Below are 16,216 nucleotides of genomic sequence, written 5' to 3'. Positions count from 1 at the left end.
TCAGCGACTTGACAGCATCAATGTCCGCTAACAATCCCGAGCAGGTGGTTTTAATAAAAAGGTTTTCTGGGATTATTTTATTATTTTTTTTTGTTTGTTTCGTCGGTGGGGTGGGGTGGGGGGGGGGGGAGATTTCTTAAGACAGAGCTGCAGTTCAACAGACACAAGTGAGACCTGTAAAATAAGGTCTGGAGATCAGCGGATGGAGAGCAAACTCTTCCACTCTGACATTAGGCAAGAGTTCTGGGAGTTCATGTTCCCAAACAGGAGACACTTCTGGTTCTCTGGATTTCAGGAATATTTAACTGTTTAGATTCTTAATAAAATTTCCGCTCCAAATCATTTGGATTTCTTGCAGCCTCCATTAGAGGGAGCTCACGATCTCCTTGACGTCACATTGACCGATAATAAATCTGTATGCAGGGAGCTCCCCCTAGTGGTGGCTGCAGACAGAATATTATCATGTATCTCTGTATTTAGGGAGCGCCCCCTAATGGTGACTGCAGACACATCTTATCATGTATCTCTGTATACAGGGAGCTCCCCCTAGTGGTGGCTGCAGACACATCTTATCATGTATTTCTGTATACAGGGAGCTCCCCCTAGTGGTGGCTGCAGACAGAATCTTATCATGTATCTCTGTATGCAGGGAGCTCCCCCTAGTGATGGCTGCAGACACATCTTATCATGTATTTCTATATACAGGGAGCTCCCCCTAGTGTTGGCTGTAGACAGAATCTTATCATGTATCTCTGTATACACAGAGCTCCCCCTAGTGGTGACTGTAGACAGAATCTTATCATGTATCTCTGTATACAGGGAGCTCCCCCTAATGGTGGCTGCAGACACATCTTATCATGTATTGCAGTATACAGGGAGCTCCCCCTAGTGGTGACTGCAGTCAGAATCTTATCATGTATCTCTGTATACAGGGAGCTCCCCCTAGTGGTGACTGCAGACAGAATCTTATCATGTATCTCTATATACAGGGAGCTCCCCCTAGTGGTGGCTGCAGACAGAATCTTATCATGTATCTCTGTATAGAGTGAGTTCCCCCTAGTGGTGACTGCAGACAGAATCTTATCATGTATCTTTGTATACAGGGAGCTCCCCCTAGTGGTAGCTGCAGACAGAATCTTATCATGTATCTCTGTATACAGGGAGCTCCCCCTAGTGGTGACTGCAGACAGAATCTTATCATGTATCTCTGTATATAGGGAGCTCCCCCTAGTGGTGGTTGCAGACAGAATCTTATCATGTATCTCTGTATACAGGGAGCTCCCCCTAGTGGTAGCTGCAGACAGAATCTTATCATGTATCTCTGTATACAGGGAGCTCCCCCTAGTGGTAGCTGCAGACAGAATCTTATCATGTATCTCTGTATACAGGGAGCTCCCCCTAGTGGTGGCTGTAGACAGAATCTTATCATGTATCTCTGTATACAGGGAGCTCCCCCTAATGGTGACTGCAGATAGAATCTTATCATGTATCTCTGTATACAGGAAGCTCCCCCTAGTGGTGGCTACAGACAGAATCTTATCATGTATCTCTGTATACAGGGAGCTCCCCCTAGTGGTGAATGCAGACAGAATCTTATCCTGTATCTTAGCCTGTATATATGCTATAAAGATATATTATGAAATTGAGTGCCCTGTACAGGAGCACATGGTGTCACTTTTTAGCATATTAGGGACCTGAAGGATCGTGGAGCAGAGTTGTCAACCTTCCGTAAATTGCTGTGAAGTCCGAAAAAATATCAGTGTCTGTAAAAAATGTTCTTTGCGTTTGATAGATCCTCAGTTTCCTGATCTGGGGTCATATGATCTCAGAGCCACGTGAGGTAAGGACTTGTTACATCACAGATCTTGTCATTCTGTGATAAGTCCGTGTTTCCCATGTTATTTTGTGTTCATGATCCTATAACCTCATCCTCTCCGGAGGTTTGAATACTTTTATTGGATGCACAGTCTGCAATTAATGGACCTTCAACTGCTCAGTCCTCTTGGGAAATGTCTTCTCCTCCTTCTTCTAAGTGCGCGGATAAGTTAATGATTTCCCGTCTTCCTGTAGGTCACACAGATGTAGCAGAGCTGATTTTGTCTTTCAGCACAGACCTCAGCTGCTGCAGAACGTTATGTTGAAGAGAAAGTAAGACCTTCAGATCAATCATGGAATGGCTCCTTGGTGGCTCCTTGGCGGCTTTTCTTCTGGAGTCGCCATTTAATGGGGTCTGCCCTTGTGAAAAATCTTCTCAGTCCCCGGTGGGACCAATGATAAAGGATCAGCGGCTCATCTGCTGGGGGCACTGCTGCTCCTTCACCTCCATGACAGACACCCAGGAACGTTCTTCCCGGTTTTGGACTTTCTCATGACTAATAAATGTCCTTGTCTTGACAAGCGAGACATGAAGCAGAAGATTGAGCGCAGCGCGGCCGGGGACGTTCCTGGTGAGGGTCACACATCCCATCACGCTGGCCGCCGTTCAACGCTGAACATCTGATACTACACAACATTCACCATCATTCATAACCCCGCGCCACGGGGAGAGGAAGCGCAGGACGGCGGCAGAACGAGAGGTCTCGTCACAGACACATTAAGCAGATCTACGAGCAGATGGAGGATCCCGCAGTCTTCACCTTCTCACCAGTCCTCGCTCCAGCCTCCACCATCGTCTCTTGCCTCCTGGACCAGCTGTAGACTTCCATGTAACCCAATGATCGGCAGAATTATTGAATGCAGCTCTGGATGTGACAGCAACATAAGACAGGAAAAAACTTGCAATCAGTGCAAAATACGCAAAGTAAAATAACTGCGAAGTGATCGAAAATGATCAGCCGCCGTCAGTGTGATATGGGACAGAAGGAACACATTACTACATGGGCAGAATCTGCAACCATGGAGACACATAGGTCCGCACAGGAGCTGTATACACTCAACGGGGCATTAGTAATACTTTTAAAAAAAAAGTCTATTTCATCAGATTTCAGTTTAGATGCATTGGATCATAGAAAAATGGTTGTAAAAATGTGGAGACCTGATGAAAGTCCATCTGTAGTTGGGTATTGTGCATCCATGTTTTGTTAACGTGGGTCATGGACATTAGATAATTGTCATCCGGTCATTTTTTACTGACCTGATGGTCATAAAGACTTAAAATTGTCACCAAATGTCACCTAAATCTCTCCCAGCCCAGGTCCCAGGTCCTAATCTGGAAGGACTCCAGTATTAGTGTTCTGGCTGCTGACATCCATTTGTATGGACATAGTAGCGACCTGTGACTGGGAAAGATGCAGAATAGTTGGGGGCGTTGTAAGACCCTCAGAAATCCAACGTGCAGTGTCCCGGAGCTGAACAGGAGTGTGAGATTCTTAGGCCATTGCCACCGGCGTTCATGAGCCAAAAGCACAGATTGCTCTTGTTCATGTGAAGGGTCCATTCCTCATAGGGGGTTTGGTTGCACAATGTGCTGTAGTTGGTGCATGCAGATAACTTATGGCTCGTTCAGACTAGCAAGGTTTCAGCCTGAGTGGACAACATGATGGACAGTACAGCCAGTGCACATGGGCTTTGTGAACTGATCACTGGGAAAAAAAATCACAACATGCACAACTCTGGTCTGTTTTATGGACTGGACTACTACATGCAGAAGAAGAAGCTCCAGAAATATGGACCAACACAAAGAACTGGAGGTGGCGCCCATCACGTCTGCATTGTGGGAATGTGACTGTCTGAGCCCGACCTCATCATCGTAGATCTGTCATCAATGGCTTCCAATATTTCATCCACTGTGTAACTGGCATTGGAGCACTAGACCAGTGAATACGAAAGACTGGGACCACTAATCACCAGGGATCGATCTCCTGGGCTGTGGTGGTAACCAATGGACACAATGGGCTTAGGCACTAAATACTACACATCAGGGCCTGGATTACTAAAGTACTGGACACCAGGAACACTAAACTGGACACCAGGGCCTCAATCACTTATGTACTGGACACCAGTAACACTAAACTTGACCCAGGGCCTCAATCACTTTTGTACTGGACACCAGCAACAATAAACTTGACCCAGGGCCTGGATCACTTACTGGACACCAGGAACGCTAAACCGGACACCAGGGCCTGGATCACTAAAGTACTGGACACCAGGAACACTAAACTAGACACCAGAACCTGGATCACTAATGTACTGATTGGACATCAGGAACACTAAACTGGACACTAGGGCCTGGATCACTAACACACTGGACACTAGGAACACTAAACTGGAGACCAGGGCTTGGATCACTAAACTACTGGACATGAGGAACACTAAACTGGAGACCAGGGCTTGGATCACTAAACTACTGGACATGAGGAACACTAAACTGGAGACCAGGGCCTGGATCACTAAAGTACTAGACACCAGGAACACTAAACTGACCACCAGGGCCTGGAACACTAACGTTCGGGACACCAGGAACACTAAACTGGATACTAGGGCCTGGATCACTAATGTACTGGACACCGGGAACACTAAACTGGACTACTGTACACCAAGGACCATGGTACTACATTACTGTGTAATGTGCCATAACAAGGTAGTCGTTGGCAAGCTGTAGCCCATGCTTGCTTTGGCACCCTACAGAGAAAGTGTGTCTTCGATCTGGTGTGCTGCTGTGTATGTGGTGTTTCCCACTTACTTCTGGCCAGCCCGCCTCTTCTGACTCCAGGAATTCCTCTTCTGGAATCAGGGCAGCAATCAATTCAGAGGCCACAAAGTTCATAAAAACAACCAGAACTTTACTTGGTAAAGTATTTATAGTATTTACAAGCAAGTATAAAGGATCTGGCCCAACGGGTTGTTATCTTTCCCACAGGTACCAGATACAACTTCAGCCCTGGTTCCCAATCTAGGTGAAGCATCTCTGTTGCTTTCTTCTCTAGCTCTAGAGACTCTTCCTCACCAATGACTGTATATCTGGATCCCAATTCACTCCACCTCCTAGAGCTTGAGTCCTGACTTCTGCAGCCTCGCAGACAGAATGTGCCCCCAGGCTCCCGATGACTTCCTCGAAGTTCCCAGGCCGGCTAAGGGGACTCTTGTGGAGGGATTCTTTAGCAATCCACTATCTTGGTACTAGGCCCACGTCTACCCTAGCAGCCCTTATAGAGCCTGATAACTTTCTGCAGTACTGCACAACTACTGACTGTGCTCACTTCCTGCACTAGACACTAGCACTCAATTCCCCCTCTTTCTACTGGGCCGGCTGGCACAGTTAACCCTACCTAGGCCAAACTGCAGCCCCTGAGGGTTCTAACTTCAGGAACGTGCTTTTAACCCTTTCTAATAGCAGGGGCAGACTATCACCTCCACCACTACTACATTCCCCCACACTTTAAATATGGTTGTCCTCGGCCATACTAGACAACCAATGCAAGTGTCAACATTTATAACATATTACTAAAACATTAAATAGAAGATTGGTCCTGACATCTTCTTCTTGGTGAGAATCCGGCCCTTCTCGGTTAATGGCCCAGGAGCAGCAATCAGGACAGTTCATAGTTGAAACATTCTAAACTTCTCAGTAGCACCAGTCCTTTTTGGTAAGGACCCCGGAAACACAGTGTCCATGTTCATTTTATTAAAATAGGCCCATAGGCCATTCCAGCATAAGCCCTCATTTGTTTAAGGGCAGTCCCGAAACACACACCATCTTAGTGGTAGAGGATATTAATCCTCAAGGCTTGCCTCAGTGCTTCAAACTCCTGCAGAAAAAGGCACAACAGGCGCAACAAAAAGGAAGAAGTTATAAAATACTCAACTCCTGCTGCTTTAGGCCTTCCCAGCCTTGAAGGTAACATAACAGTCCTTCCATCTTTGTCAACTACAAACTTTTCAAACATGGGGCGAACCACCCCCATTAGAGATTTATGAACAGTCCAGAGAAGAACAGCATGGAGCAGATCTGTGCTAAACTCACAAAAAAACTAGAGGTTAACTAACCCCTCTTCTTTTCAGGGTCCTTCATTTTCTCTTCCGGGCCTCCCTCCTCTCCTTCATGAAGGTGGCCCATGCTGTGGAAGAAGGTGGGTTCCTCCACCTCCAAGGCTGGTCAGGGTATCTGCTGTGCCCATGGACCTCATCCAAGGATGTTGCGCTCCCACAGCCAACCTGGGTGGGGCCATAACTGGTATCCTGAAATTTTTGGACCACGTGGCTAGCGGTGGCCCGATGATCCTCTACAGCCCCCTGACCAGCCACATCAGCTTCCTCCTGCTGTTGGGGCGGCAAGCTGGCTGCCTGTGCCTCACTGAGATTCAACTGCACTAAAGCCTTCGGGACACTCTTCCTCTTCTTCCTCAGAACCTTCCCATTGACACTCTGAAGTTGCTCTCTTCTCTCGGAGACCTCTGGCTTTAGGCATCGGTAAAAAAACTCTACAGGCCTCTCTAGCCCACCTCTACTGGGCCTCCCACCTAGCTCTCTTCTGGAGGACCTCCTCGTCTCTCTCCAGGACATCCTCCCACTTATAAGGACGGGTCAGGGCGGCAGAATACCACCCGTGTTGGCACTCACATTTGTCAAAGTGCGTAATCTCTCCCACGTGTAGGTTGTGGAGGCGGGAGGGTAAATATTTCTGCTTTATCACATCTCGGCTGACATAAACTTCAATGTCTGTCCACTCCTCCTCTAGGAACCCATACCACACGCAGACGGGTCTGGGAGTCTTCTACGGATTCCCGCTGGGCAGCTTTGGACTCTCCCAGCCACCCTGCAGGAAGGTATCAGTCCACTTCCGGCGCTCTAACAGGGTCGTCAGGAGTGGGCGCTCAGCCAGCCACTTAAACCTATATCCCGGGTGGCTGTCTACATGGGTAGTGTTCATCATATCCTGCTCAATCCCCCACCAGTTAATGCGGAGAGTTTTTCTTTTTGCCACTCTTATTCCAGTCTCGCCACCTTCGGACCCAGTTGTGCTCACCATGACTCCGAAGATGATTCCTACTCGCCTTGGGATCGGGATCAGCCACGATGGATCACATTTGTCAGCCTCTTCCTTTGGTGCTGCTGCTTCATCGGCTCTGCTTGGGTCTTCTCCTACCTCGGCCAAGGGGGTGTCGCTGCCTGGCATCCGGCTCCAGCACATCACCCGGAGCTCGTGTGCGAGTAGGCCCATATCCGGCTGTGGCACAGTCTTCCACTGTACTGTAACCAGTGGTAGCGGTGGTGATCCATGGGCGGCGCCCGTCGTCCGGTAGCTTCCAGCTGCGGCCCCTGGGGTAATGATCTCCGGTATCTCTTCCTCATCGCTCACCTCCATCAGGCAATCTGGCTCACAAGACGCCATCTTCTCTAGAGCTTCGCTGCTGCACCTCCTTCCTCTCGAGCGCGAGGCAGAAAATGGCGCTGGTCGCTTACCGGTGATGCGCTTCCTGCATGCTCAAATCCACCTCTTTCTGGGCTGATCTTCTGACACGACCACCGCGTCACACTTCACTCTCTACGGCTCCGCCTTCAGCCGCGTCTCCTTCCATGGCGCACTGCCAGTCACTGTTCCAGGCCTTACTCTGCGCCACGCCCTCTTCATCAACATACCTCCCATTCTGGGATGGATCTTGGCTGCTGGGCCCATCCTTCTTCAGGCTGACACTCGTGGGGGCTGGACACATTTTCACGCTCTCAGGCACCATCCACACCCAAAATAGGCGGTTCTTCTCCTTCTCTTTACCGCCGCCATCACCATCTTGGAGTCTATGCTTCAAGCTGCCATCTTGGGCCACATGTCTTCCAGCACTCTTCCATCTGTGCTATAGGTTGGCTCTTCCCTGCTTTCTTCATGCGAGGAGCTCGCGTCCTGCCGACTACGCCAAATGTAAAGTGCCCAAACGAGGTAGTCGTGGGCGAGCTGTAGCCCATGCTCACTTTGGCACCCGACAGAGAAAGTGTGTCTTCACTCTGCTGTGCTGCTGTGTATGTGGTGTTTCCCACTTAAATATGGCCAGCCGGCCTCTTCTGACTCCAGGAATTCCTCTTGTGGAACCAGGGCAGCCATCAATTCAGAGGACACAAAGTTCATAAAAATAACCAAAACTTTACTTGGTAACTGGCAGTATTTATAGTATATACAGGCAGGTATACAGTGGGGGAAATAAGTATTTGATCCCTTGCTGTTTTTGTAAGTTTGCCCACTGACAAAGACATGAACAGTCTATAATTTTAAAGGTAGGTTAATTTTAACATTGAGAGATATCCCAAAAAAAATCAAGAAAATCACATTGTATAAAATAGATATTTTTTTTTGCATTTTGCAATGAGAAACAGCTATTTGATCATCTACAAATCATTATGAGTTCTGGCTCCTACAGACCAGTTAGACGCTCTGTTACGGGTCCGTGTGGTGGAACCTCTGTGCTTCGGTGCAAGGAGGGACCAGAGGGTTGTGACTAAGTACCTACTCGGCCTGACCAAGGTCGCACGGCGGCTCAATCGACTCCGTGAACCAGGGAAGGACCGAGCAGGGGGACCAGGTGCCACTCTGGACTGACCTTGTGTGAGAGCAGGTGACTCCCACCGGTCAGATGGCAGGAACTGACCGGTACAGAGGATGAGCACGGCTGGAAGGCTGACGGGTGGACCGGGTAGATAAGCAGGCTGGTTCGGCAGATAGCCAGATGGGTGCTCCGGGAATGCAGGCTGGCGGGCACAACAGGTAACAGGCAGGTGCTCCAGTTAAGCAGGCTGGCGGGCACAACAGGTAACAGGCAGGTGCTTCCAGGTAAGCAGGCAGGTGGGCACAACATGTAGCAGGCAGGTGCTTCCAGGTAAGCAGGCAGGTGAGCACGGCAGGTAACTGGCAGGCTGACTGGCGGGCAGGACTGACAGGCAGACTGGCGGGCAGGACTGACAGGCAGCGGGACCTGAGGGCTGAAGCAAGTGTTAGCACACGGAACAACAACCATTGCACAGGCACCTCCATATTGGAGGAGGTGCCTAATATAGGGGCAGTCCTCTGGCCATTGGCCGGGGACTCTATTGGACGGTGCGCACGGCCCCTTTAAGAGGGAGGGAGTGCGCGCGCCCTAAGCACAGAGCCCGGGAAGCTGCACGCACAGAAGCAGGGGAGCGGGAGGACGCCGGACCTGGACCGCGGCGGTGAGGGGGACGGCGTCTCTGCCCAGCAGGAGGCAGAGACGCCAATGCTACAGTGCCCCCCCTTTACGCCCCCTCTTCTTAAGGCCCGCAAGAAATTTTTTAAGAAGATGAGGGGCATGAATGTTCTCCCTGGGTTCCCAAGATCTCTCCTCAGGACCAAACCCCTTCCAATCCACAAGAAAGAAGGTCTTTCCTCTTACCCTCTTGGTGGCCAAAATGTTTTCTACCTCAAAGACGTCCTCAGCAGAGACTGGAGCGGTACCTGGATCGTCAGAGAAAGAATTAAGGACAACAGGTTTGAGGAGGGATACATGAAAGGAGTTGGGAATCCGTAAGGTGACTGGGAGTTTCAGCTTGTAGGCCACGGAATTGATTTGGTTCAGAACCTCGAACGGACCAATGAACCGCGGACCCAACTTATAGGAAGGTATCTTGAGACGAACATATTTGGAGGAAAGCCAGACCTTGTCTCCCGGATGGAATTGAGGCGGATCCAGACGTCTATTATCAGCATGTTTCTTCATCCGCTCGGATGACTGAAGAAGTGCGGATCTGGTGTCTTCCCAAATAGCAGAAAATTTGCGGACCAGAGACTCCGCGGCAGGATTGTCCACAGAAGAGGAGACGGGGGTGTCGACCGTAGACCACAAAGAACGGGGATTTAGAAGAAGACTCGCTCTCATGGTTATTATAGGAGAATTCGGCCCAGGGCAGGAGCTCAACCCAATCGTCATGGTGAGCGTTGACAAAGTGCCGAAGAAAGCTGGTAAGGACCTGGTTGATACGTTCCACTTGACCATTGGACTGAGGATGATAGGCGGAGGAGAAATCCAAGGAGACATCCAGCAGCTTGCACGTGGCTCTCCAGAAGAGCGAAGTGAACTGAACCCCGCGATCAGAGACAATGTGGAGGGGTAGGCCGTGGAGATGGAAGATGTGATGAATGAAGTCCTTAGCCAGCACAGATGAAGACGGTAGACTAGGCAGAAGGATGAAGTGGGCCATTTTAGAAAAGTGGTCGGCGACCACCCAAATGACAGTGCAACCGGCAGAGACAGGGAGATCCGTAATGAAGTCCATTGCTATGTGTTGCCACGGAGCGGAAGGCACGGGAAGAGGAAGAAGACGGCCGGCTGGAAGGTGCCTGGGAACCTTGTTACGGGCACAGGAGCAACAAGCCGCGATGAAGTCTGCCACATCCTTGCGTAGGGAAGGCCACCAGTAATGTCAGGCGATGAGCAGAAAGGTCTTCCTCTGGCCAGTATGACCGGCAAGTTTGGATGAGTGGCCCCAGAGTAGAATCTTCTTGCGTTCCGGAACCACTACAAAGGTCTTACCGGGTGGAAGATGAGACAGATCAAACAGAGCCACAGTCATCACATTGGAGGGGTCGATGATATGCAGAGGCTCCTCCTCTTGGTCGGTGGACAGAAACGAGCGGGACAAAGCGTCAGCTTTAATGTTCTTGTCCGCCGGACGGTAATGTAGAGTGAAGCAGAATCGGACAAAGAATAAAGACCACCTGGTCTGACGCGGATTAAGTCTTTGGGCATTCTGCAGATAGGCAAGGTTTTTGTGATCAGTGTAGATGACCATCGGGTGCAGAGCCCCCTCCAGCAAGTAGCGTCACTCCTCCAGCGCCAATTTGATGGCTAGCAGCTCACGATCTCCAATGGAGATTGGACGAGGAGAAGAGCTTGGAGAAGAAGCCGCAGGTTACCATTCTCCCGGACAGGGATTTCTGGGTGAGCACAGCTTGGGCTCTGGAGGAGGATGCATCAACCTCCAGGAAGAACTGCTTGTTGCAATCCGGACGGTGCAGCACGGGAGCGGAGGAGAAAGCTTGTTTTAGGGAGACGAAGGCCTCCTCTGCTTCGGAAGTCCATTCCCTGGGATTTGCTCCCTTACGGGTGAGCGCGGAGATGGGAGCGGTACAGGAGGAGAAATGTGGGATGAAGAGGCGGTAATAATTTGCGAAGCCCAGGAATGGCTGAATCGCCTTCAAACCCTCCGGTCGGGGCCACTTTAAGACGGCAGAGACCTTCTCGGGGTCCATCCGCAGACCAGTCTCAGAAATAATATAGCCCAGGAATGGAAGGGAGGACTGCTCGAAGAGGCATTTCTCAAATTTTGCGTATAGGCGATTCTGCCAGAGCCTAAGCAGAACCTAACGAACATCCCTCCGGTGTGTGGGCAGAACCGGAGAGAAAACCAAGATGTCGTCCAGGCAGGGGCGGACACAGACTGTAGTGGGCCCCTGTGCAAGAAATTTTTGGGCCCCCCCCTCCCTTCATAAGGCAACAAAGTTATGTAAACATAACCCCCCCATGTGCATCTCTCACCCCCCCCATGTGCAGCTCTCACCCCCCCATGTGCAGCTCTCATCCCCCCCATGTGCATCTCTCATGCCCCCCATGTGCATCTCTCATGCCCCCCCGTGCATCTCTCATGCCCCCCCGTGCATCTCTCATGCCCCCATGTGCATCTCTCATCCCCCCATGTGCATCTCTCATCCCCCCCCATGTGCATCTCTCATCCCCCCATGTGCATCTCTCATCCCCCCCATGTGCATCTCTCACCCCCCATGTGCATCTCTCATCCCCCCCATGTGCATCTCTCATCCCCCCCATGTGCATCTCTCATCCCCCCCATGTGCATCTCTCATCCCCCCCATGTGCATCTCTCATCCCCCCGTGCATCTCTCATCCCCCCCGTGCATCTCTGATTCCCCCCACTCCTAGTTAATTAATTGCATTTAAAAGAAATAAAACTTGTTATACTTACCCCCATGCGATCCCTGCAGAATCCTGGCGCTCGTCCACGTCGCTGCCACCAGGTTCTCCTGACGTTCGGCCATGTGACGGCGCCACATACATAGCTAGCAGCTTTTGTTTTGGCCAAAAGATTTTTAAAGCCGCCACCACGATAAGGTAGACTCTTCTGGCCGGGCCCTACTCTAACCTATTAAAATTTTCTTAAAATATCCAATACTCTTTTTAGATATATTTTTATTTAGTTTTCTTTAAGGGAATGTGTCATATACATTTTTTTTTAAAATGATCAATAATACCACATACAGGGAATACCGCCACATCATGACCAGACCACATATTACCACAACATAGTGACCGAATAATACCACACAGAAGGGAGAAAAACTGCCACACCATGACCAGACCACATATTACCACCACATTACTAATATTACCACCACATTACTAATATTACCATAAGTGTCATTATACACGGGAGCTCTATACATGGTATGTATAATGTAAGTGTCCAGGTAATCTAGTGATCACCAGAGAAATTATACACAGGAGCTCTGTATATAGTGTCAGTGTACAGGTAATACAGTGATCACCAGTGACATTATACACAGGAGCTCTGTATATAGTGTACAGGTAATACAGTGATCACCAGTGACATTATACACAGGAGCCCAGTACATAGTATATAGTGTAAGTGTACATGTAATACACTGACTCACTGGTGACGTCTCTAGGTGAAGTCCTTCAGCTACGCTTTTCTCCTTCATCCAGCACAGACCGCCATCACGTCTTCCAGCCAGGACTCGTCTCTGCATAAAATAACACAGTTATCTAGAGCACATTCTCCAACTTCTACATTAAGCAGCTGAATATAGACGTGCATCCACCATCAATATATGGTTAGTTATTATGCAATAACCACGGTGCCCCCATTAACTGTAAATAGGCACTTAATATATAATTTAATTAGAACCTCTACTCTTTCCGCCAATTTGTTAACAGTTACACTCCTGCATCCGCAACGCCCCCTACTCTATACTTCCTGCTCCCCGCATTCATTATTTACATGCAACCCCCTGCCCCAATTCATTATATCATGTCCGTGCTCTCCCCACCCCATCATCATTTATCATTTACTCTCCCCCACCCCACATTCATTATGTGCTGCTCATTATCCCCCTACTCCCAATTCCCCCATGTGCAGCTCTTATCCCCCCCATGTGCATCTCTCATCTCCCCCCCCACATGTGCATCTCTCATCTCCCCCCCACATGTGCATCTCTCATCTCCCCCCCACATGTGCATCTCTCATCCCCCCCCCACATGTGCATCTCTCATCTCCCCCCCACATGTGCATCTCTCATATCTCCCCCACATGTGCATCTCTCATCTCCCCCCCCCACATGTGCATCTCTCATCTCCCCCCCACATGTGCAGCTCTCACCACCCCCCATGTGCACCTCTCTCATCCCCCTCCCCCACATGTGCACCTCTCTCATCCCCCTCCCCCACATGTGCACCTCTCTCATCCACCTCCACCACATGTGCACCTCTCTCATCCACCTCCACCACATGTGCACCTCTCTCATCCCCCCCACATGTGCATCTCTTATCTCTCCCCCACATGTGCATCTCTCATCTCCCCCCCCCACATGTGCATCTCTCACCCCCCCCCACATGTGCATCTCTCATCTCCCCCCACATGTGCATCTCTCATCTCCCCCCCCACATGTGCATCTCTCATCTCCCCCACATGTGCATCTCTCATCTCCCCCACCCCCACATGTGCATCTCTCATCTCCCCACCCCCCCACATGTGCATCTCTCATCCCCCCCCCACATGTGCATCTCTCATCTCCCCCCCACATGTGCATCTCTCATCTCCCCCCCCACATGTGCATCTCTCATCTCCCCACCCCCCCACATGTGCATCTCTCATCCCCCCCCCACATGTGCATCTCTCATCTCCCCACCCCCCCACATGTGCATCTCTCATCCCCCCCCCCACATGTGCATCTCTCATCTCCCCCCCACATGTGCATCTCTCATCTCCCCACCCCCCCACATGTGCATCTCTCATCTCCCCCCCCACATGTGCATCTCTCATCTCCCCCCCCACATGTGCATCTCTCATCTCCCCCCCCCACATGTGCATCTCTCATCCCCCCCCACATGTGCATCTCTCATCTCCCCCCACATGTGCATCTCTCATCTCCCCCCCCGCATGTGCATCTCTCATCTCCCCCCCCGCATGTGCATCTCTCATCTCCCCCCCACATGTGCATCTCTCACCCCCCCCACATGTGCATCTCTCATCTCCCCCCCACATGTGCATCTCTCATCTCCCCCCCCACATGTGCATCTCTCATCTCCCCCCCCCACATGTGCATCTCTCATCTCCCCCCCCCACATGTGCATCTCTCATCCCCCCCCACATGTGCATCTCTCATCTCCCCCCCACATGTGCATCTCTCATCTCCCCCCCCGCATGTGCATCTCTCATCTCCCCCCCCGCATGTGCATCTCTCATCTCCCCCCCATGTGCATCTCTCATCTCCCCCCCCACATGTGCATCTCTCATCTCCCCCCCCCACATGTGCATCTCTCATCTCCCATTCCCCCCACTCCAAGTTAATTGTATTTAAAAAAAAAATAAAACTTGTTATACTTACCCCCATGCGATCCCTGCAGAATCCTGGCGCTCGTCCAAATCGCTGACACCAGGTTCTCCTGACTTCCGGCCATGTGACAGCGCCGTCACATGACCGGAAGTCAGGGGAATCATGAAGGAGCTGCCGCAGCAGCGCAGCGCTGAGATGTCCCGGACCCGGCGCTTAGCATGGGGCCCCATGAGGAGAGAGACGCACAAGAGGGGGGTCCCCAACGGGGCTCCGAGGGGGCCCCTACCGGCCGGGCCCCATACTGGAGTCAGGGCAGTCATGCCCTGATGGCGGCCCTGCTGGAGGCTGGAGGGCCCCCTCTCCCTCGGGGCCCCCGTTCAATGAACCGGCTGCACGGGCGGTAGTTCCGCCCCTGCGTCCAGTTACACCACCACGCAAGAATACAGGAGATCACGGAATATGTCTTTAACCAGCTCCTGGAAGAAGGCTGGAGCATTACAGAGACCAAAGGGCATCACCCGGTATTCATAGTGACCGTCCCGGGCGTTGAATGCGGTCTTCCACTCGTCTCCCTGGCGGATCCGGACCAAATTGTACGCCCCACGAAGGTCGAGCTTGGTGAAGATCATCACGCCTTTAAGGCAGTCGAACAGCTCAGAGATGAGCGGCAGGGGGTACTTATTTTTGATGGTAATCTGGTTAAGGCCTCTGTAATCGATACAGGGACGTAGTGAGACATCTTTCTTCTTCACGAAGAAGAATCCTGCTCCAGCCGGGGAGGTGGATTTCTGGATGAATCCCCTAGCAAGATTTTCTTCAATGTACTCAGACATGGCGCGACAAGGGGTAGATACGCCGCCGGGGTGGAGAAGCACCAGGTACCAGGTTGATGGGGCAATCATACGGCCTATGAGGCGATAGTGTCTCTGCCTCCTTTTTGTCTAAGTCATCTGCATAGGACCAGTAAGGTGCCAGCAGACCAGGTAGATTAGCTGGAGTAGACGGAGGTCAAGCTGGACGGACCGGAACCAGACACGACTCATGGCATACCTGACCCCAACGGAGCACTTCACCAGATCTCCAATTCAGGACGGGCTCATGTCTTTGTAACCAGGGTAGACCAAGCAGGAGGGAGTGAGAGAGACCAGACAGCACATGAAAGGAGATCTTCTCCGAGTGCAGCATTCCCACCTTAAGGGTAACAGGCTCTGTGACGAGCAGGATGTTCTCCGGAAGAAGCCTCCCATCCACAGAGGCGACCGCCAACGGTTCGGCCAGACGTATGGTAGGAATCATAGAGTCATAGAATGGTAGAGTTGGAAGGGACCTCTGGGTTATCTGGTCCAACCCCCTGCTCAAAGCAGGATTCACTAAATCATCTCAGACAGATGTCTGTCCAGCCTGTTTGAAGACGTCCATTGAAGGGGAACTCACCACCTCTCGTGGCCGCCTGTTCCACTCATTGATCACCCTAACTGTCAAAAAGTTTTTTCTAATATCTAATCTGTGTCTCCTCCCATTCATCTGATATCTGATACTGCTCCACTACAGTCTGTGAAATGAGGTTCCCAGCGGCTCCGGAATCCAGGTGGGCAGTCTCAAAGAAGCGGGTCTTGCCACTGGAAATAGAAGCAGATAGAGTCAAGGACAGAGAGGATTTACTCTTGCCTAGGATGACCTCTCCGAGTG

This window comes from Phyllobates terribilis, unplaced genomic scaffold (assembly GCF_046119375.1).
Source record: "Phyllobates terribilis strain yellow unplaced genomic scaffold, ASM4611937v1 Scaffold_7__3_contigs__length_470593459, whole genome shotgun sequence".
In the NCBI taxonomy this organism is placed as follows: Eukaryota; Metazoa; Chordata; class Amphibia; order Anura; family Dendrobatidae; genus Phyllobates; species Phyllobates terribilis.
This window is presented reverse-complemented; position numbering follows the sequence as displayed.